The sequence below is a fragment of the Eurosta solidaginis genome, chromosome 5, assembly GCF_040869045.1.
Source record: "Eurosta solidaginis isolate ZX-2024a chromosome 5, ASM4086904v1, whole genome shotgun sequence".
Taxonomy (NCBI): Eukaryota; Metazoa; Arthropoda; class Insecta; order Diptera; family Tephritidae; genus Eurosta; species Eurosta solidaginis.
In genome coordinates this window covers 222219006-222242663 of record NC_090323.1, presented here as the reverse complement: position 1 = coordinate 222242663, position 23658 = coordinate 222219006, and the positions used below count along the sequence as shown (strand labels likewise).

Below are 23658 nucleotides of genomic sequence, written 5' to 3'. Positions count from 1 at the left end.
TAAATGTGAATCTATCCCTTGAAATGACGTTATATACAATATCGGTATCAGTGTCGGATGATTTTTTCCAATACATGTATCTTCTTGGAACTACAACATATCCACTATAAAGGAGAACTCCCAGAAAGCACTTAATCTCGCTGTTTGTTACATTACCAACTTTGTTTTTTTGAGTGGCGTAAATATTGGTGTATGTAACCAAAAGATCTATTGCGCCATCGCCAAACATACAATCAAAATAATATAATGGACTTTGAGGGTATCGTGCCCCCTGAATTTCTCCCCATTCTATTTGGCCGCAGGGATTGTGGCGATTTCTCCAAGTATATTTATCTTTGTTGGATACTTTTGGATCAACGAAAGGAATGGCTGTTGTAGTTAAACTGGGTAGAGAAAGCTCTGATTCACGTTATTCAGCTATGGGTTCCTCGGTTATTCGACCCCTTTTAGCCAAAAAAGACAAAGGTACATCGTCATCATCACTGTCAGAGGACATGCATTCAATCTCTGCCGGAGCTCTTAGTTAAGAACCTACATACATAAAAATAACGATGTTAGGTATATAAAATAATATTTCACACAATAAACTCTCAAACATTTATATAAGATCTATATCAAACCTGGAAGATTGCTCAATGTTACTATCGCCTCATCACCGGAATCTTCATCGGTAAGTTCACAATTGGCGTTGTCCGGTGGAAAGATGGTTACATTTCTTGGAAATAGACTATCATCATCTAATTTCTCCAACTTATCAATGACTTCATTGAGCGACAAATGTTTACTGTGCCTTGAAATTGAAGTAAAAATACATCCCCATATTACTACCGATCTTTTTAACGATCAAGAAATTTAACAAAATTTTATTTAAAAAAAAAATGTGTAAAACATCAAACTTTGCTTCACTGGTTTGTTAGACAGGTTATGAATTTATAAATTATGTGCACAAAATACATTTCTACTACAAGAAATTTAACAAAAACTTACCGCTTCGTATCCATAGTAAACTTCAATTCCACCAATCTGAATTAAAATGTATATGATTTACGAAATAAAAATCTCAAATTTAATTTGTATGCACCGAAACAATTCTAAACAATCACTTCGACGATCTGTAAATAATAAACAATAAATATATGAGCGTTATACCAGTTATGCTGAAGGTAACTTCGAAGAATTTTTTGATCTTTTTAACGATCGGTCGCTGTAAATGCTGCTTTCCATTTTAAATACTTTTTGTTAAAACGAATTATTTTTTTGGGGCTGCTGAAGCAAAAGGCCCTGTATGAAAAGGGAAACTTAATTATTTCATGAAATAAAATTGTGATTCGATTAAGTTTCTGTGTGAAAGTGGTATAAGATAATTTTATAATTGAATTTCATATTGCTTAACTAGTTTATGAGAAAATACTCTCATATTATATACCATCACAACTGGCTTTTTGTTTTAGTGTAAGAAACAAACATCAAGTGAAAAATACCCCGGGGAGTGCATACATCGCAAATAAAAAGTGGATTTCAGCAAGGGAAAGCCAACCAGGCTATATTGGATGTAGCTCAGAGTATGTCTGGATTGATTTTTAAGTATGTTACAAAAACTGATGGCAACACAATTTCATCAAAAGAAATTGATTTTCACCTTGATACAAATGCAAGAGATGATTTAGATAATATCAGCGCATCTTCAGGAAGCAACATTGAAAGTATAGAATTAATTAGCACAAACGAAGAAGATGCTGAAAACAATAGTAGCGTACTGTTATTCTTACCAATGAACCATTTCCTTAACTAAATTATGGGTCAGAATGGAGTATTCCTGTTCCTTACAATGTTCGACCATTTGCTACTGTTTCTAGAAACGGAACCAAAATAAAAGGTGACGCTCGTCATCTCTCAAAAGATTGGTTTTATAAAATTGTGCCTAGTGGTGAAAACAGCCTACGGTCATGTATGGTTTATTCCATCAGCTCTAATAACCTGTACTGTTTCTGCTGTCGTTTATTTGTTGTGGTCAATAATACCAATGCGGGAACATTTAAGACGGGATTTCAAAAGTAGTGGAAATTAAATCCGAGAGTAGCTGACCACGAATGTTCAAATGAATATCTAGAAAATCTTGAGAAATGGAAAACTTTAAAAATGGGACTAAAATTGAATAAAACAATAGATGATGCAGATTTGCAATTGATATAGAAAAACAAAAGTGGAAGCACCTTTTGACTGGATTACTGGATATAACTTTATTTCTGGATAATTAAAACCTGGTGTTTCGTGGACATGATGAAGGACAAGACCCTAAAAACAAATGCAATTTTTTGGAATTAGTAAAACTAAAAAAGTTATCGCCAACGATTTTACAACAGTTTTTTGAAAAAAAAAATTTTTTTTTGGATTTTGGGGAGTGTTTTGGTCAAAAAATTTACCCTTTCGCCATTTTTTTGCAAGCTCGAAAATTATTTTTTTGGGTATGCGTAGTGGAACTTTTTTTCCTGAGCCCAAATCCTATCGAAAAATCGATGGCGCGATATCGGTTAACTTTCATCCATAGAAATCTACCCAGATTAATATATATATTTATATAATATCTATATACGCATAACTAAATATGTCTGCGTACAAATGATGGAAAACCTAGAGACGAATTGCAATATTTGTGAATGCCTCAAAGGATTTATCAGTGGTTTATTGCCTAGCACTTACTTCTTTCAGACACCCACAGTCGAACAATTACATAAATATATTATTATACAAGCGCACGCGCAAACATTGCTATCTGACTATATAAATGTCACCTGTCACATGCGAGCAATTGACGTTGAGTTTTACACACAAATATAGCTTTACAAAGTAAATATATGCCTTTACTACTCTTTGACTTCCTTTTTTTTAGACTTACCCATCTTAATCAACTGCTTATGACACCGAACCATTACATATGTATGTATGTATCTCCGTGTGTATGCATGAATGTATATTTTTGTAATTTTCACACACAACGCTTTTGTTTGAATTTACTTTACTGTTACATTTCTTATGATATAAAAATTACATACAAAATGAACGAATTGCGAATGAATAAGTGCAGAGTTTGCCTATGAATGAATGACTGCCGCATTGTACCACCGTGCACTCTGACGTATCATCTCATAATGCTGTTGGTATTATGTCACAAATATACGATGCGAATGTTTCGTATCCGATACTCAGAAGAAGTTTTTTAATTGATGTTTCTAAGGTATGCTAATGCTAATTAGTTAGGTATATCCAGAATGATTAGGCAGGCCAAAGCCAAATTTTTCGAACAAAGTTTTTCAGGGACAATCGATAGCAAAGATACATGGAGGAAAACTAAAAATATTGGCATAGTTAAAGTCAAGGAATGTCTTTCCCCGGCCCTGGAAGACCTTGATGCAATAAACCGAAAATTTGTAGGCACCTTCTGCCCTAATGATAACTTGGACTTACCATTTTCTTTGGATAACAATGTGAATTTCAGTTTCTCGTGCGTGGATCAATATGAAGGTCTAGAGTGCTTCCTTTCAATTATATCTGATGCTGTCGGGACTGACGGAATTCATCCAGTTTTCGTAAAAGCCCTGCTGCCAAAGCTTCTTCCACACATTAACATTAACTACTTCAGTGTTCGCTAAAGTTTGGCAAGTTGCCAAAATTATTCCCATCCCCAAAGCAGGTGGTGAGTCCAGGCCAATCGCTATTCTACCATATCTTTCAAAAGTATTTGAGTTGATCATATATAAACAGATAAGCACGTTTCTTTCAAATCACTCCCTTTTACACAAACGGCAATCCGGTTTCCGAAAATCGCATAACAGCATAACTGCCTTGATTGATGTGATTGAAAATATTCGTGAGACCATTGACAAAAGTGAACTCACCTTCTTAGCCCTACTCGACCATTCGCAAGCTTCCGATTCGGTTAACAATGGCATTCTTACAACGAAACTAACAAAGTTGTTCGGTTCTTCTACCACCTCCACAAAATTAATAGCTTCCTACTTAGAAAATATAACTCAATGTGTCTTCAATGGGATGACGGCATCATCTGCATTAGAGCTGGTGAGGGGAGTTCCACAAGGTTCAATCCTGGGCCCTCTCCTTTTCTCTATGTATATATATGACTTACCAGTTGTCATTACGGACATGAGCTCTCACTTGTGTGCAGACGATGTGCAGGTCTATAGATCGTGCAGGCTCAACGATATCGCTTCCTGTGTCTTGGAAATAAATAAAACATTATGCCAAATCAACAAATGGGCCTTGGCAAACGACTTATCGCTCAATCCAAGGAAGTTTTAAGTTCTTGTTATCGCTAGAAAACCAATATATATATAAACCTTTCCTCTAGTTTCAATTGGAGGCGTAAGTATTAACTACGTGCACACAAAGTTAGGAATAGTTTTCAATAGGACATTCACGTGGGATAGTCACATAAACATAGTCGTAGGAAACCTTTATAGCATGCTTCACGCCATTTGGTCCTCACAACATTTACCCCTCACGGAATTCGACTTTTACTTGCCAAAATATATCTTATGCCGTCGTTATTATATGGGTGGGAAATTTTCGCTAATTGTGACTCTTCGTGTAAGCAAAAGTTAAAGGTACTCTTTAATAATATTGCGCGATATATATTCGCAATCAAGGCTAGGGACCATGCTTCCCATCATCCCGACTCTATTTATTCCATACCATTTGATAAGCTTCTCCAGTTTCGAATACTTATATTTCTGCATAAAATATACTACACCAAAGAACCAAAGTATCTGTGACAAAGGGTAACTGCAACGAAATCTGCGAGAAACTCGAAACTTATCTTACCTAGGTACAAGACAATGACGTCTGAAAGACAGTTCATGGTGCAAGCGGTACGACTTTGGAATTCTCTTCCACAAAACTTTGTATCGATTGGTAACATGAACACTTTCAAGCCTGAGCTACAGAAATATTTTAGTTCGTAATCTATTCAACCTACTTTCTTTTTAAATATGATATATTTTTGTGTACTCAATTAATTGAAAAACTATTGTTAAAGCAATTTAAGTTATTTTTGTTTTTTGTTATATAAAAATTTTAATATAATTGAAATTATAATCTGTAGTGACCAACACTAATAATTTTAAGGTATACCCTTGCTGTGTTAGGATTGAATCAAAGAAAAAGTAAATAAATAAATAAACAAGTAACGAAGGCTAAGTTCGGGTGTAACCGTACATTACATACTCAGCTGAGAGCTTTGGAGACAAAATAAGGGAAAATCACAATGTAGGAAAATGAACCTAGGGTAAACCTGGAATATGTTTGTGTGATATAGGTATCAAATGGAAGGTATAAAAGAGTATTTTAAAAGGGAGTGGGCCATAGTTCTATAGGTGGACGCCATTTCGAGATATCGCAATAACGGTGGACCAGGGGTGACTCTAGAATGTGTGTTTTACGATATGGGTATAAAATTAAAGGCATTAATGAGGGTTTTAAAAGGGAGTGGCCCTTAGTTGTATATGTGAAGGCGTTTTCGAGATATTGAATAAAATGTGGACCAGGGTGACCCCGAACATCATCTGTCTGGTACCGCTAATTTATTTATGTATGTCATACCACGAACAATATTCCTGCTAAGATTCCAAGGGCTTTTGATTTCGCCCTCCAGAACTTTTTCATTTTCTTCTACTTAATATGGTAGGTGTTACACCCATTTTACAAAGTTTTTTTCTAAAGTTATATTTTGCGTCAATAAACCAATCCAATTATCACGTTTCATCTCTTTTCTCATATTTGGTGCAGAATTATGGCATTTCTTTCATTTTACGTAATTTTCGATATCGAAAAAGTGGGCGTGGTCATAGTCGGATTTCGGCCATTTTTATACCAAAATAAAGTGAGTTCAGATAAGTACGTGAACTAAGTTTAGTAAAGATATACCGATTTTTGCTCAAGTTATCATGTTAACGGCCGAACGGAAGTACAGACGGTCGACTGTTTATAAAAACTGGGCGTGGTTTCAACCTATTTCGCCCATTTTCACAGAAAACAGTTATCGTCATAGAATCTATGCACCTACCAAATTTCAAAAGAATTGGTAAATTGTAGTTCGACTTATGACCTTAAATGTATTCTAGACGAATTAAAAGAAAAAGGGCGGAGCCACGCCCATTTTGAAATTTTCCTTTGCTTTTGTATTTTGTTGCACCATATCATTACTGCATTTGAATCTTGACATAATTTACTTATATACTTTAAAGAGATAAAATTTTTTGTTAAAATTTGACTTAAAAAAATTTTATTTTTTTAAATTGGGCGTGTTCGTCATCCGATTTTGCTAATATTTATTTAGCGCACATATAGTAATAGGAGGAACGTGCCTGCCAAATTTCATTATGATGTCTTCAACGACTGCCAAATTACAGCTTGCAAAACTTGTAAATTACCTTCTTTTAAAAGTGGGCGGTGTCACGCCCATTGTCCAAAATTTTACTAATTTTCTATTCTGCGTCATAAGTTCAATCCACCTACCAAGTTTCATCACTTTATTCGTCTTTGGTATTGAATTATCGCACTTTTTCGATTTTTCCAAATTTTCGATATCGAAAAAGTGGGCGTGGTTATAGTCCGATTTCGTTAATTTTAAACAGGGATCTGAGGTGAGCGCCCAGGAACCAGGAACTACATACCAAATTTCATCGAGATACCTCAAAATTTACTCAAGTTATCGTGTTTACGGACGGACAGACGAACGGACATGGCTAAATGAATTTCTTTTTTCGCCCAGATCATTTTGATATATAGAAGTCTATATCTATCTCGATTAGTTTATGCCGTTACGGATTATCGTTATGCGAACAAAGTTAATATACTCTATGAGTTCTGCTCAGCTGAGTATTATAATGGTTTTTCCCGTTCAGAGTGTGCACTCCTACATACAATTGTATTATATTCTACAATACACGACACAATACAGAATATTCCAATCAATGCGCCAGTTGTGATTTATTATTTCTCTATATAAAGAGAGAACAGAAATCGATCGATACAATATTACGTAGGTTCGTTGTTCTTAGATGCTAAAATCAGCTGCGTGCTCTTTTGAAGATGGAGATACAAGACGACTTGTAATGGTCTCCCACCAAAACAATGTGGATAGCATTCCTACTATAGGCACTTCTACAATACGGAAGACATTCCTTCGCTGACTAAAATTCGAGAGACGAAAAGCTTTAACCTCCTTTTTGGGGGAAAAAAAAAATGTTGGCCAACCGTTTCCACCGTGCACTGAAAAATTCTACTGAATCCTCCCTGATCCGAAAGTGAGTCCGCCGACACTACCCAGCCACGATTCCTGGATGATGTCTTTATATAGCCTGCCTTGATGAGGTTTTGGCCGTCCAAAAAGCAAGTGACATACCTAAGCGTTGTTGGTGAAGAAGATTCTGATTGGTCCTGCCATGCCACGCGCGTTTGTTTGCAATGCATTTTTCCATTATCCCCGTGTCTCGGAACCCCTGTTAGGTGTGCACAATTCTATAGGGCCATCTCTTTAAGAGATCGGCGACATTTTGGTGTTAGTTCAAATTTGAACAAGTAAAAGCCAAGAAATTTTATGGCAGCTATCACTGAATATAAAGATTTCTTTGTCTACTGTCCTACAACTGCCGCACCTTCCCAGCTCTCTGGTGCGCTATCCGCTACTCCTTTGCAGGTGACTGCCGTGCCACCTCATAAGGCTTTATTTGTGTCCCGATTACACTTCTCGCTTACCGAAAATGATATTGCTCATTACGTTTGCTCTAAACTTTGTGTTGCACCCACTAGTAACATCAATGTGTATAAATTTAACTTTAAATATGAAAATTCAGATGCATATATTGATAAGGTACTTGATTCCTCTTTTTGGCCCAAGCATTCTGTGGTTCACTTCTTCACAAGAAAGTCGAGGGGCGAGCCTGTTTTATTACATCCAAAAAACGGTATGACGAACACAGTAATAACAACATAAAGGTAATTGCTGATCTGTCCCGTCTTCTCATTAATTACCAAAATGTTCGTGGTTTACGATCAGAAGTTGTTTCATTCTTCCTTACTTCTTTCAACTTTTCTACACAAGTTGTAGCTTTTACGGAGACCTGGCTAAAGCCTGATAATTACAATTCTGAGGTTTTTTCAAATAAATATGCTATTTATCGGCGTGACCGCATCTCTAGAGCGGGAGGTGTCGTTATTGCTGTTGATTCTAATCTATCATTTGAGTTGATTTCGCTGGACAATATCTCTCATATCGAATTCATAGCAGTTAGGCTTTCATTCGGTTGCTATAGCGAAATTGTTTGCTGTTCGTACATACCACCTCGTTCGGATATGGATGTTTATGCTAGTCATAGTTCGGCCATCTGCAATTTGCATTCGCAGTTAGGAGATAACGATCGACTTGTTGTTGTTGGGGACTTTAACTTGCCAACAGTTTGTTGGGTTAATATAAGTGATTCAAACCGTTTAGCTTCCACTGCTCAACAAAAGTTTCTCAATTGACTGTTAGACTCATCTCTTTTACAGATTAACAATGTTCCAAATAGTGGAAATAAAATGCTGGATTTAGTTTTTGTGGATGGCTCGGTGGGTACTGCCCTTACGCAAATCCCACCTTTATCCCTTCCAGAAGACCATCTTCACCCTGCGCTAGAGATATCACTTGATATCAGCCTACCCCGTATGATTCAAGTACAGCCTCGCCCCCGTTCTAGATGCTTCTACAAAGCGAATTTCATTATGCTCAATGATCTGTTGCTGTTGGCGTCCCATGATTGGTCGGATCTCTATGCATGCACTGATGTCGATTCGGCAATCTATATATTTTACAGTACGCTTGATGGCGTCTTTGATACCTGCATTCCTGCTCGGTATACCCTGTGTTCGAATGAGCCTTCTTGGTTTTCAAGGCAACTTATCAGACTTAGTAACATTAGATCTAGGCTTTATAAGAGATTCAAGAAATCTGGAGCATCTGCAGACCTCTCTTGATTTACTGGGCTTTCCGTTTCATCTATTAATGTGGCTGAAAAGCTATCTTTCTAACAGGACCCAAAAAGTGCTGTTCAAGTGCAATATCTCGGAATCGATCGAAGTTTCCGCCGGTGTACCCCAGGGAAGTCATCTAGGCCCTTTGCTCTTTACCCTTTTCATTAATGACTTGCCACAGACAATAATTTATTCCCATACTATAATGTATGTGGATGATGTAAAACTTTGCTACACTTACTGTCCTACCGACTTGAGTTCTTTGGATCTTCTTCAGGCCGACTTGGACTCATTCCTATGTTAGTGCACAACAAATCTACTAGCTTTAAATTGCTCTAAATGTAAGCATATGACATTTCACCGAGTAAAGACAGTATAAAACCCTTATGTAATAGATGGTACGCCTTTGGAGCGTATATCTATTGCAAATGTCCTAGGTGCCTAGGTGTCCTTTTTGATCCGAAACTGAATTTTAACATGCATATTTCATCTATTGCCAACAAAACGTTGGGTGTACTTAGATTTGATAAAAGATGGGCTAAAGAGTTCGATGATCCGTACCTCACTAAGGTTATTTACACGTCGCTGGTTCTTCCAATACTCGAACATTACTCATGCGTTTGCTGCCTGTTTCTCAAAAGCATATAAAGCATCTCAAGTCAGTTCAAAAGCAATTTTAGATATACGCATTGCGCGGCTTTAATTGGGACTCAAGTATCCACCTTCCTCCATACAGAAGTAGACTTGTTCTTATTATCTTACCAACTCTGGAAAATCGGAGAATATTACTGGGGGTATTGTTCATCCATAAGCTCATTATTGGAGAAATTGATTCTGCGGACCTTCTCAGCCACTTGTTTGCAGTTCCCCCTAGAGTATCCAGACACTACGTTCCTTTTTATTCACCCCTTTGTCGTCGAAACTTTGCTAAAAATAATCCTCTTCTTATCTGGTGCGCGCACTACAATGACTTATATAGCTGTATCAGTCTTGAATATACTTTTGCCACTATATGTGATGCAATACTTGCCTATCTAATCTAAGAGATACAAGGTAAGTTAATATGCCGGCATTTATTTCTTTCGTATAAAACACACACGATAAGGATGGAGGAACATTTATCAACATGTATCATTAAGTAGGAACAAGACCGTACTGTGTTTATTGGAATCTGGTGCATTCTAATAACGTTAAAAACATGCTTTTTCATGAGTCACTAATCGGAATCGTATGCATTCTGGCAGTATAATCTTATAGGTCAGGTATCGAGCTGATTGGAATCCGGTGCATCCCAACAACACAAGTCATGTTACTTTTTTATGCCTTGTGATGGCTTATCCTCATTACACTACTCTTAGCTCTGCCGGATTAGCATGACATGCTGATTGGAATCTTGTTGCATTCAAACAGCATGATTGGAGTCCACGGCATTCCGAAGTCATGCTGAGCGGAATCTGATGCATTCCGCCAGTATTAGATCTCGGTATAAGATCTAATTTCTGCTCCTATTTCTTATTATTATATTCTGAAATTTAACTGTAATGTTCAATAATATATCTTTGTTTGTAATATAACATTGTTGTCATCTCGATATATCTTAAATTTTAACTTTTGAGTTGTATTTTTATATATCTGTTATATTATGCAGTCGACGATTTCAAGTTTGTCGTCGACTTTAAATAATAAATAATAAATATTGTGTGTCCCTATCCTGTCTGTATTGTGTGTCCTTATTCTAATTGCGGCTTCCATGATGGCTGGTACTTCTGAAAATGAGCGTGGAACTGCCCCTATTTTACTAGTCAACATTCTATGTTTCGAGAGCCGTAACTCAAAGAAAAATTAGCATGTATAAAGGGTAATCTGAAAATAGCACACAATAGCCGCTTTTTTGTTTCAGAAACGCGGTGTAAAATAGTTTGAGCCTTTTTAAAGGGCAGTTACCTTTTGAACTGCCAGCTCTGTTTGTATGGTTATTTCTATGCTACCACTGCAAAATATTATAAATAAATGCTATTGTAGCGATGAGCTAAACATTATGTACCAATATGCACAGAGAATTGCTTTAGAAATGAATTGAATTGAAACACTGAGTGCGAAACATTGTAATTTCAAACATTACAATTTCGTATTTGTTGACTTTTGATTGGTGACTTATAATGAGCTGAACTGCCCTTTGCTGATGTCTATGCTCTGCAGACGATAAGCATGCAGATAAAGTGTTGGGCCCTTCAGGATACATGTATCAAACGATGATGTGAAAACAGTTAATGATTATGATTGTTGATATGATACATACGAGAGGAAAGATTAGAGAATGTGTTGAAAATGTTGAAGTTGATAATTGAGAAGTGGTGTTAACAAGAGCACACGTGCAGCATATAAATCAACATAATGACATTCTCACAAACATACATACAAACGTACTTATGAAAACAAACGTGTAGGAAATGCAATCGAGTTGGAATGTTTTATTCATCATTCTACATACATAGCATTTGAAATTGTCTACTGTTGACATAAACTTTTATTTTTTATTTTTATCCTGATAAGGTTTAACATTTCATTCATTTTCCGTTTTCTTGTGATTGCATTTTATAGCCTCAAGTGATTGGTTTCATTTCTATAGGTATTATCTTGTTATATTAACAATATGCTACCATGGAGTGACGGTAGTGTGCTCGCTTCCTACACGGCAGCTCCCGAATTCAAGTGCCGAGAAAAGCAGCATCAAATATTTTAGAAAAATTGTTTTCAGGCGTCTTTGCTTCTCGGCAGCAATTTGACAGACACTCCGAGTGTATGTCAGCCATAAAAGACTTCTTAGCAAAATTAATATGTCTTGGAGCTGGCATTCATAATGCATAATGAAAAAGGAGATCTGCTCTAATCTTTTCAAATTTATATATGTCCTTGTATTGTGTTGTACCAGCTCCTCCGTCCTTCTTTACGACATTTTCCCAATTCAAATTTTTTTTTTCACAAATTCAAAAGTCTACTTTTAGGCACGTTTTTCCCTTAATAGCTGCATGTAGGGGGTTTCAGGGTTTTAACAAAAAAAAATATTTAAGATAAAAGGAACTCTATCGACTACACCATCTGCTGCACAATTACAAACTCAATATAAGATAATAAATAATAATAATTCCTCCTGAAAGTATGCTACTCTGGTCACGGAACACCATTTATACACTGAGATGAGAGTACTCCCCATAATGGAGAGAAATGAATTGCTCAACAAACAACTTCTGCGGAATACCCAGAAGCCTGGTCACCCCAACAGGCATTTGATTGAAGAGGCCGCGCCCCTTCGGGGACTTAACCCTTTCGGGACTACTGGGATAATACATCCCAGCAAATTTAAAACGTCTGTATTTTCTTTTCTGTGTACGCTACTCGTTAAGCAAAAACTCCCAAGAGCAGATTTAGGTATCGTTTATGAGTTGTAAACAAAAATATAACGGTAAATTTTTGCGTTTTGATGTCACATTTCACGGAATCGCGCAGTACCATTAAATTTTATCAGTTTGGCTTCGTTTTTTCGCAAAATTAGTCGCAATAGACTTATGATCAGAAATTTCGTATTTTGTTTATGATAAAAAGACTTTAATAAGTGATATCACTTGATTTGAATCAAATTTTTATTAAAGAAGTGTAAGTTAAAATACAGTTTTTTGGAGGTGGGATATATAATCCCAATAAGCTTTTTATGTGGGATTATTTGTCCCAATACTCTATTTACCTGGGATTATTTGTCCCTAAATTTGCTCTTAGATGGCGAAACGTAAGTTAAAACTTGAGGACTTGGAGCGTATAATGTGTGAGGAATCAGACTTGGGTAGTGATTTTGAGGAATCAGGAAGCAATTACTTGCTAGACAGTAGCGACGCAGAGACTGAAGATGCTTCAGAAATTAAGGACTGTGTTAATGTGACCCAAGAGAATGCTGAGGTAAACGGTTTAGTTTCGCAAATAGAAAATGATGATAATCTTGATACGGTCCCTAGACTTTCTGGAGCAAACAACGAAAATAGTTTAGCTGCCCAGTGGTTAAATGTTTTTCCTGATGATACTCAGAGCTTTTTTGATCCAAAGCATGAATTTCCTTCTGAGCGAGACTGTAAAATTCTAATAGACATAGCTCCAGATGACAGTGAGTTCAAAGTATTTTCCAAAATATTTCCATACAGCTTGTGTGTTAGAATTGCGGAATGTACCAATCAGCGATTGACAGCTTTGAATCGCCGAGCTCAGTCAAAAAGAAATTTAACGGACCCCAATGAAATTCTGGTATTTCTTGGAGTTTCCCTTATAATGCATTACAACAAGTTACCGAGCCTAAAAGACTATTGGAGTAAAAATCCATCGCTTGGAAACTATGTTATAAAAAATTGTATGTCTCGAGATCGATTTTTGCTGTTATCATCGAAGCTTTATTTCAATGACTGTGATAAGCCCGATGACGTGACAAAGGATTATTACATTTCTGATGTTTTGCAATGTCTAAAGCATACCTTTCCAGCTGCTAGAAGTGAATGTACATTCCAATCTATCGATGAGTGCATGGTAAAATTTAAAGGCAGGTCAAGCATGAAGCAATATATGCCAATGAAACCGATAAAACAGGGAATAAAGTTGTGGATGCGGTGTGACTCAAAAACAGGGTATACCTACGATCTAAATATTTATACTGGTAAGGAAGCAAATACTATGCCGAGCGTACCTAGTACTCTTGGAGAAAAAGTCGTTCTTAAATTGGTATCTTCCGTTCGTGAAAAGGATGTTTGTTTGGCATTTGATAGATTTTTCACATCTATAAAATTATTAGAGACAATTCCATATCCAGCTCTTGGAACATACATGCAAAATCGAAAAAATACACCCAAATTTTCCGGGAAGCTAGCAAGAGGAGAAAGTTAATTTCAAGTTAATTCCAGAGGCATTTTGGCAGCGCGCTGGATGGATTCAAAAGAAGTTCTTTTAGTTTCAAACTGTCACACGGCATCTCTTGAAGACATTCAGAGAAAGCAAAAGGATGGATCCAAAAAGAAAATGTTATGCCCAAAAAGTATTAGCGACTATAACAAAATCATGGGTGGCGTGGATCTTGCTGATCAAAAGACAGCCGTTTATGATTTCAACCGCAAGTCTCAAAAGTGGTGGAAAAAAGTTTTCTATAAACTTCTAATGGCAAGTGTCACAAATGCTTGGATAGTTTACAGTGAAAATAGAAAGCAAAAGTTATCCATGAAAGACTTCCTCGTCCCACTTGCTGAGCAAATGATTTCGGAAGGAAGTAAGAGGTGTTCATTAATTCCCCGTCGACAGGGAGGTAGACCATCCAAACGTTCAAGAACTGATTGCCTCAATATTGGGGACCATATGCCAGTGGAACAAGAAAAGCGTTGCCGTTGCGTACGCTGCACTTCGCTTGGAATCGAAACTCGAACAAAAATGGTTTGCTGAGGCTGTAACAACGCGCTCTGCTACAAATGTTTTGGGCCCTTTCATAAATAACTTAGTAATTATATTATATTAAACCATTTTCAAAATAAAATACATTGAATTATTCTATCAATACAGCTTTTTATCAATTTATTTTTTGAAATTTTATGCTTATTGGGATCTCATATCCCACCCAAAATGCCTATTGGGATTATATGTCCCAGGATAAAAGGACGATTTCGGGATTTTCGAGTATGCAGAACATAATTTTTTATCCCTTTGAATAGGTGTAAGTATAATTTTTCGTTCAGGCTATTCCCATTTACCGCAAAAAACTCCGTCCCCAAAGGGTTAAGAAGTCATATCGGCAAGCTATATACGGAAATTCGGCATCTTTCAGCTCAGCCGTATGAAGAAAAAGAGCACAAGAATGTTCTCAGAGGAATTCATCAGAACACATCGGACCTCAAAGCCAATAATTGCCCAGCGAACAAAGTAAAATACGCTTAACTCGCAGTAAGCGACAGCAACCTCCTGACGCGCGTCACTCCGGTTAAACTAACATCTAGATACTGTAACAAGTTAAACTCTTACCTATCGAGCATCAACCCACACATTATATGTCCTGATTGCAAGGTGTACCTATTTGACACCAACAACGTTTTAAATTGCAATGTGGAACCAACGCTTCTAACACCTTTCTCACTCTGGTCCACCACTTTTGAAACTGCAAGTTTACTTGGACTCTCGTTAGAGGATACTGATGGAAATTTTTTAGTGGTCGCACCTATTGGATGGGGCGAAGCACTGCTACATTAACAACAAAGCCCAATAGATTCAGTAGTATCCAAGATTACCTATCTCCAAAACAAAAGATTTTGATTTATAATATAATGGGATTTTTTCTTGCTTAAACCAATTTATTGAATGTCAGTCTTTGCCTTAACGTTGACACCAACCGATCGGAAAGGGGCAATGTCGTCAGTTTAGACAATTATAAACACATTGCACATTCTTTTCCGTTTTATTATTTATTCTTTGCTTTGTGCTTAGTGAATAAAAAAGAGATTTATAAAAACGTAGTTAAAAACTCTTGCGTTATATTTTCTTACATCAAATATATCACTTAGCAGCCGTGCCTCGTGACTTAATGCTAAAGTTTTCATATCAGCTTTACGATCATTTATTTCAACACTCACACACTCATGCTTTGCAGCCAGGGTATAATACTCTTAGCTTTCAGGTGAGTACCAGAAACCACTCCATAGCACCAAAAGCTCGCTGAAAGCACTCCCCGAAATAGCTGTAGAATCTCTATATATGAAGTTATAAATCTTGTTACTATCGTTACTCATTATCAATCCATTTGTATAAAAACTATACTCTACTCTCCTCCTCTTCCATACGGAGATCCACTCAGAACATAAAAATTGTTTGAGTTGGGCACTGTTGGGATTATATGATTTGTATGTATGACTGACTGGTAGTCAAGCGAAGCAGCACAGACGCGAACTGGAATGAGTTTTGAGTATGTTTTAACACATCGTCACACATATAGAAATATCGTCACCTCAAAAATATAGCTAGGGAGGCGTATAAGATATGTTTATCAAATAATGAAATATAACAGCAACTTATAATACTAAAAAACATTCGAGCTATCTTATGGCTAGTCGAGAATCATTTTAGAAAAAGCATAGTTTATTTTAAAATTTAAACTGAAAACACATTATATTTTAGGGTTTCTCAAATAGGGTCATGACCCTCATGGCCCCCACGTGTGAGACTCTGCACATAAATGTACACACATACATATATTACTGCATAATTACTATTGCAATAGCGTGCAAAGCATGACGCGTGAAATAATTGTTTGTTGGGTATTATATTACGGTGTTCATCAGCTGTAAGTTAAAAGTAAACTTATATTGTACTTGAGAAATTGATATATCTTGCACATACATATGTATATAAAGAGTAAATTCCCACATTAGGTTGGGTCTAGACTTGTATGGGATCATATTTAGTATATAAAAGTTTGGCATAAAATACAACATGGAGTTGTTTTGAGCAAAATTCTGGCAGAGTGTCCTTTAAACAAATTTTGAATGGCTCGCTTCTCAGTAAACATGCACATGCACGTCTGGAAACTAAGTTTTTTAAGTTAACTAGAGCTCATACAGGGTTTGAGGTTAGCCCAGAATAGAGGTAGCGTTACCATACACAAATAACTCCGGACTTTTTGAGAGAACTTCGTCAACTTCATATTGGCAACAAACCATATGGTTTTACAATTGGCTTATGATCTGTAACAAATAATTATCGCCGATTTATTGGTTGTTGGTCGTCTTGTTATTGCCAAGTCATTGGCTTTTTAATTGGTTCCTTATCGGCTTGTCATATGAGGGTTACACATTTTTCATGGATTTTGTATTAAAGTTCATATGTGGGTATAAGTATCATAACACTCCGATAAGAAATCGACAAATTTTCGATAACAAATCGAAAAATGTTTGAAAACGAAATCGATAACCTTACCACTGCATGCCGATAACTAACTGGTAACACTCCGTTAACAAATTTATAAGTAAAAAAGAATTATATATGATATATCGATAAATTTTCTGTAAGTATTCGATAAATCCTTCAGATCATATTGTTAATTTTTCGATGGTTGATCCAAAACTTGTTGATAAAAAATAGATAACTCATCGATTAAAAATCGATTTAATTTAGTTTAATTTTAATTTATTTTATTTTATTTACAATTAAAATAAATTTCTTTTTCTTTTTTATGTATTTATGTATTTATGTATTTTATGTATTTATGTATTTATGTATTTATGTATTTTATGTATTTATGTATTTTATTTATTTAACTTTATTTACTTCATTTCATTTGATTATACTCAGTTGAGCAGAGCTCACAGAGTATATTAACTTTGATTGGATAACGGTTGGTTGTACAGGTATAAAGGAATCGAGATAGATATAGACTTCCATATACCAAAATCATCAGTATCGAAGAAAAATTTGATTGAGACATGTCCGTCCGTCCGTCCGCCCGTTAACACGATAACTTGAGTAAATGTTGAGGTATCTTGATGAAATTTAGTACGTAGGTTCCTGAGCACTCATCTCAGATCGCTATTTAAAATGCACGATATCGGACTATAACCACGCCCACTTTTTCGATATCGAAAAACCGAAAAAGTGCAATAATTCATTACCAAAAACGGATAAAGCGATGAAACTTTGTAGGTGGTTTGAACTTATGACGCAGAATGGAAAATTAGTAAAATTTTGGACAAGGGGCGTGGCACCGCCCACTTTTAAAAGTAGGTAGTTTAAAAATTTTGCAAGCTGTAATTTGGCAGTCGTTGAAGATATCATAATGAAATTTGGCAGAAACGTTACTACTATTACTGTATGTATGCTTAATGAAAATTAGCAAAATCTTTAATCACTAAAAAAAATTTTTTTGAAGTCAAATTTTAACAAAAAATTTAATATATTTACAGTATATAAGTAACTTATGTCAACATTCAACTCCAGTGATGATATGGTGCAACAAAATACAAAAATAAAAGAAAATTTAAAAATGGACGTGGCTCCGCCCTTTTTCATTTCATTTGTCTAGGATACTTTTAATGCCATAAGTCGAACAAAAATTTACCAATCCTTGTGAAATTTGATAGGGGCTTAGATTCTAGGACGATAATTATTTTCTGTGAAAAAGGGCGAAATCGGTTGAAGCCACGCCCAGTTTTTATTCACAGTCGACCGTCTGTCCTTTCGCTCGCCCTTTAACACGATAACTTGAGCAAAAATCGATATACATATCTTTACTAAACTCAGTTCCCGTTCTTATCTGAACTCACTTTGTATTGGTATAAAGAACGGCCGAAATTCGACTGTGACCACGCCCACTTTTTCGATATCTACAATAACGAAAAATGAAAAAAGCCATAATTCTATACGAAGTACGGAAAAAAGGATGAAACATGGTAATTGGATTGGTTTATTGACGTAAAATATAACTTTACCAAAAAACTTTGTAAAACGGTTGTGACACCTACCATATTAAGTAGAAGAAAATGAAAAATTTCTGCAGGGCGAAATCAAAAGCCCTTGGAATCTTGGAAGGAATACTATTCGTGGTATTATATTTATAAATAAATTAGCGGTACCCGACCGATGATGTTCTGGGTCACCCTGGTCCACATTTTTGTTCGATATCTCGAAAATGCCTTCACATATACAACTACCACCACTCCCTTTTAAAACCCTTTATTCCTTTAATTTGATACCCATATCGTACAAACACATTATAGAATCACCCCTGGTCCACCTTTATAGCGATATCTCGAAAAGGCTTCCACCTATAAAACTAAGGCCCACTCCTTTTTAAAGTACTCATTAACACCTTTATGGCGATATTTTGAAAAGGCGTCCACCCATAGAACTAAGGCCAACTCCCTTTTAAAATACTCATTAACACCTTTCATTTGATACTCATATCGTACAAAAAAATTCTAGAGTCAGCCCTGGTCCACTTTTATGGCGATATCCCTAAATGGCGTCCACCTATAGAACTATGGCCCACTCCCTCTTTAAATACCCTTTAATACCTTCCATTTGATACACATGTCATACAAACACATTCCAGGGTTACCCTAGGTTCATTTTCCTACATGGTTATTTTCCCTTATTTTGTCTCCATAGCTCTCAACTGAGTATGTAATGTTCGGTTACACCCGAACTTAGCCTTCCTTACTTTTTTTTATTAATTTTTTATAAAATTTTATTTGGTTTTAATTTTTTTATATTATTATTTTTTTATTTTTATTTTTTTTATTTCTTTTTTATTTTATTTTATTTTATTTTATTTTATTTTATTTAATTAAATCTTATTTTATTTTATTTTATTTTATTTCATTGTATACTTTTTTATTTAAATTAGTTTTATATTTTTTATTTTATTTTATTGGCTTTTTTAAATTTATTTATTTAATTTAATTGTGTAAATTTTTTTTTGGTTTGCCCTTTATTGTTTCAACCAACAAAACCCTAAGAAAATATTTCAACTTAAACCTGCATACCTAACAACGTGTTTTGCTTTTGTAAATACTTCGCGTATCAGCAGTAAAAACAAGCTTTTCTCGTTTTATTTATATGGCTCTTTATTTCCAATAAAACACCAGTATATACATCTTTACAATCACTTACATGCACAAAAGTTGTGTATATACTCAGAATGTAAAATTTTTAAAAAGCTGACAAATTTTCCTTGAGTTGCTAAGTAATTTCGATCATATCAACTCCGACACGTACCTTTCCCCCACATAACTCTTTAGTGTAGTGACTGTACTTACGCTCTCATTCTTTTTACAACATACCAATTCTTCACACTACGCATTACTTACACATGTTATAGTATTCTATACAGTACATATTCGAATTTTACATACTACGCTTGCATTTACATTTAACATGTATCCCACATATAGCATACCTCTTACGCTTTCGCTTACACCTTACACTTACATCTTACGCCTACTTTCAGAATTGCCCCATACCGTGATAAAAGATGTTTTTACATCAAAAATCCTTCCTGTTGATGTAATTAGTCCCTGTTTTGCGCTTATATTGCAACGAGATTTTCTTATGACCCGTTCACGGAAGAAAGAGTTCATTTTTTTTGGCCCACCCTAATGATAATTATTTTACCTATGTATATATGTAGGTTCGTCGGTTTAAATTATGCATTAATTTTTTGTGAGAGGCATATCAGGCGTGATCGTTTGTTGACGTTGTGCGACGATTGTTGAAATGAACATGACTTTTATTGGATGTTTTGTGATTCAGTTAGTAGTTAAATGCATTTTGGTAATAACAAACTGAGTGTAAGCGTCTAAAAATAGTGTTTTATAGAGTTTCGTTTAAAAGTTCTTTAATTCAAGTTATAAATGAAAATTTTTGTCATTATTTATAATAGCTTGCTTAATATTCTTTGAAAATATTTGATTGATACACTATCCTACGCAATTGTGATAGAAGTTTAATATATTATGTTAGAAGTGAGAACGCCAGAGTTATTTAGATCGCTGAGAGTACATACATATCGAAGTGCACCTGAGAATTATTTAACAAGCTTAAAAAGTGAATAAATTCATTTCTTTTAACGGAAGTGCTTGTATAAATATAGTAAAAAAATAATAATATATACATAAATCAACAAATATATGTACTTCAAATTCACTTAACCTAGCAATTTAATAAGTACGTATGTATGTAGATAAATATAAATCAACAATTTTCTAAAACACCGATCTGCTTACCTACATACATATATATAGTATTTTGCTAATCAAATACTGATAAGATAAGAAGAAAAATTATTTACTCGTATTTATATGCGAATACAAGGTGAGTCATTTTGAGTTGTATCAGAAATGTTTTCATTGAATATCTTATTAGAGAGTAATAATAAAATACCCAAATTTAATGCTTGCTATAAATAAATAAATGTTGTGCCACGCATAAATTAATTTTGCTGAATTTAGTGGATATCCTTTAAAAAAAAAAGGCATACCAAATCAAAATAATAAACAAATTGCAAAAAGCTTTAAAAGCTGAAACCCTTTTAAAAGCAGACAAATTGCTGGTACGAAGCACGACGTCGGAGTAGAATTACGGCTACAGGGCCAAGCATTATCATGATGCTAGGAAGAAGAAACACGAATAGTGAAAGGAAAGAAATGTTAGGTTGAAACGTATATACGCGAGGATGTTCCTCTGAATGACTGAAAGCTCAAAACCGGGACAACGTCAACTTCTCAACCGGCTAACAGATAATGCTTAAGTCATGAGGACACCTTTCTTTACTACTCGATAGCGTTTCATTTAATTTCAGTCAGATTGAAGTAATTTAAATATGAGAAACCAAATGCAAGTGTAATGCCGCTTTCAGTAGCATCAGCACCACATATTCACTTAGTTGTTGGTATTGTTGTGTTAACAATGCTTTTCCCCATTCAATGTTCCCCATTCAATGTCCATGACCACTCACAAATTGTCATCAGAGTCCTCTAACGAGAGTTCAAGGAAACTAGCAATTTAAACAGGGGCGGCCCATAGGGAGATTGGTGTTAGAGGACTAAGTTCCACATTACAAATGAAAAGATGGTTGGTGCGACATACATTAGCTATATCGGGGCTATTGCCAGTTTATATACAAAACATATTTCCGCTCTGTGATGCGTCACAACCAGCTAATGGACAATTAAGAGTTTAACGTGTTACAGTAGTATAAAAAATGAAGTACGACGCAACAAATTAAATGGGGTTTCACTGAATGGCAGCCCATGGTCGGAAAACATTCCGTATCGTTCCTGTACATAGGGAAGCATCCTGACAAAACCGTTTACCGATTTTATATGGATTTGGCTTAGGGCTTGCTTATGCTTGTTTGAATCAAACGTCTGTATCTGAAGGTGCCGGATCTCGTCATAGTGCTTATGGAGATGTTCCCTTAACCCCCGTTGAGGCGGGGCTAGATCAAGAAGTTGTTTGCTGGGATGACCTGATTTGTGACAATTTAGCAAAAACTGCCTATTCTGCATATCAGTGTGCTCTTCTAAGTTGGGCTCTTTGGCCTCACTATGTAGGTGGTGTTCGGGGGTCATAAGGAGACATCCGGTGGCAGTTCTGGTTGCAGCATTTTGACAGGCCTGCAGCCTTTTCCAGTATGTGGTTTTAAGACCAGGTGACCAAACTGGTGACGCGTACCTCATAAGCAGCAGGCTAATTGCTTTATACGTGGTTAGCAACGTTTCTTATACTTTTCCCCAGGTGCTGCCGCAAAGCGACTTAAGGATTTTGCTGCGGATTTGTACTTTAGATACAATTTCCGTGACATGCACCTTGAAGGTCAGGGTATTATCGAACGTCACCCCTAAGATCTTTGAGAGACTCAAAGTCGGTAGTATGTCACGATTTACGTGAACGTTCAATATTTGCGACATCTGCTCCTTCCACCTCGTAAACAGAGTCGCCGTGGATTTTTTCGGTGATAATGTCAGGTTGCGCGAGGTGAAGAAATTAGACCTAGAAAAAATTAAAATGTATATTTCTCCGGTCGCCTGCTGCCCAAGTGACTATCGCTCTGATATCAATACATCAACTTAGTCACTACTACATACGACCACAGTTTGCATTTTATAGGGAAGTATATCAGACCAACTTAACTACAGGGCCAGGCCACCATATAAATAACCTGTCTATATGAGTTAACCGGGGGTTGTCCGTATCGCTTTAAATGTATGAAAACATTTATTTCAAGCATTTTTTAATTTTATAATTTATTTAATTATTTGGGAAAAATTTAAACAACGTGACATCAGGACGGATAAGGCGACAGCTGTTTCGATTATACCTTGTAAGTCTCTTCAAGGCCTTTTCTTCCGGGAATGGGAGTCGAACCCGCACCCCTACGATAGTTGAAATGGTTATAAACGCATTCAGCTACGTCATTCCTTAGTTGTTGTAAAGTTTTTCCCAATTGTCTTCTTCGCATATATCATCTTCCACACATTACATAATTCGTATGTAGTTATGTGTTGAAGTTATGCCTGTTTGTAAGGCGGTTTTCAGAGAAACTTGGTATTTGTTGTTGTTTTTGTTCTATTTATAGAACTACAACGAATTAACCAAATGTTGTCTACTTATATGGGTTAACCGGGGATTACTCGTATCGCTTTAAATGTATGAAAACATTTATTTCAAGCAATTTTTAATTTTATAATTTATTTAATAATTTGGGAAAAATTTAAATTTAAACCTGTCTATAAATCCACCAAATTCGTGACCTGCGACTAACCAGACATCATTTTCACAAACCAACGGTTGCTTGGAAACCGATTAACCTATTCGACATCTGCGCTTCTCCTAGTCACAAATCTTATCCACCAAGGTCAAACGATCCACCGATTCATCAGCTAGTTAATAAGCATAATTAAACTATCTGTCTAATTTTTTATAAGCAGATTTGAAGTTTTTAAATTCGCCTATTTTAAAGCAATGTTTGACAAGCCAATTCACACCTACCCGCTGATCTTCATTTATCTTGAACAATTGACAACTTATATATGTTTATGTGCCTAAAATAGTATTTGTATCACATTT

General features: G+C 35.7%; 1 protein-coding gene across 9 annotated transcripts in view; it reads left to right on the top strand.

Moving 5' to 3' along the window:
- Positions 1–20320: 20320 nt before the first annotated feature.
- LOC137252567 (serine-rich adhesin for platelets) overlaps positions 20321–23658 on the top strand; it is a 370986-nt gene continuing 367648 nt past the window's right edge. For 8 of the 9 annotated variants that reach the window (XM_067788486.1, XM_067788485.1, XM_067788483.1 and 5 more), the window contains exon 1: positions 20321–20901. The gene's annotated coding sequence lies outside the window, so the exon portion shown is untranslated. The remainder of the gene's footprint in view (positions 20902–23658) is intronic. The other variant, XM_067788488.1, reaches the window with a different exon arrangement.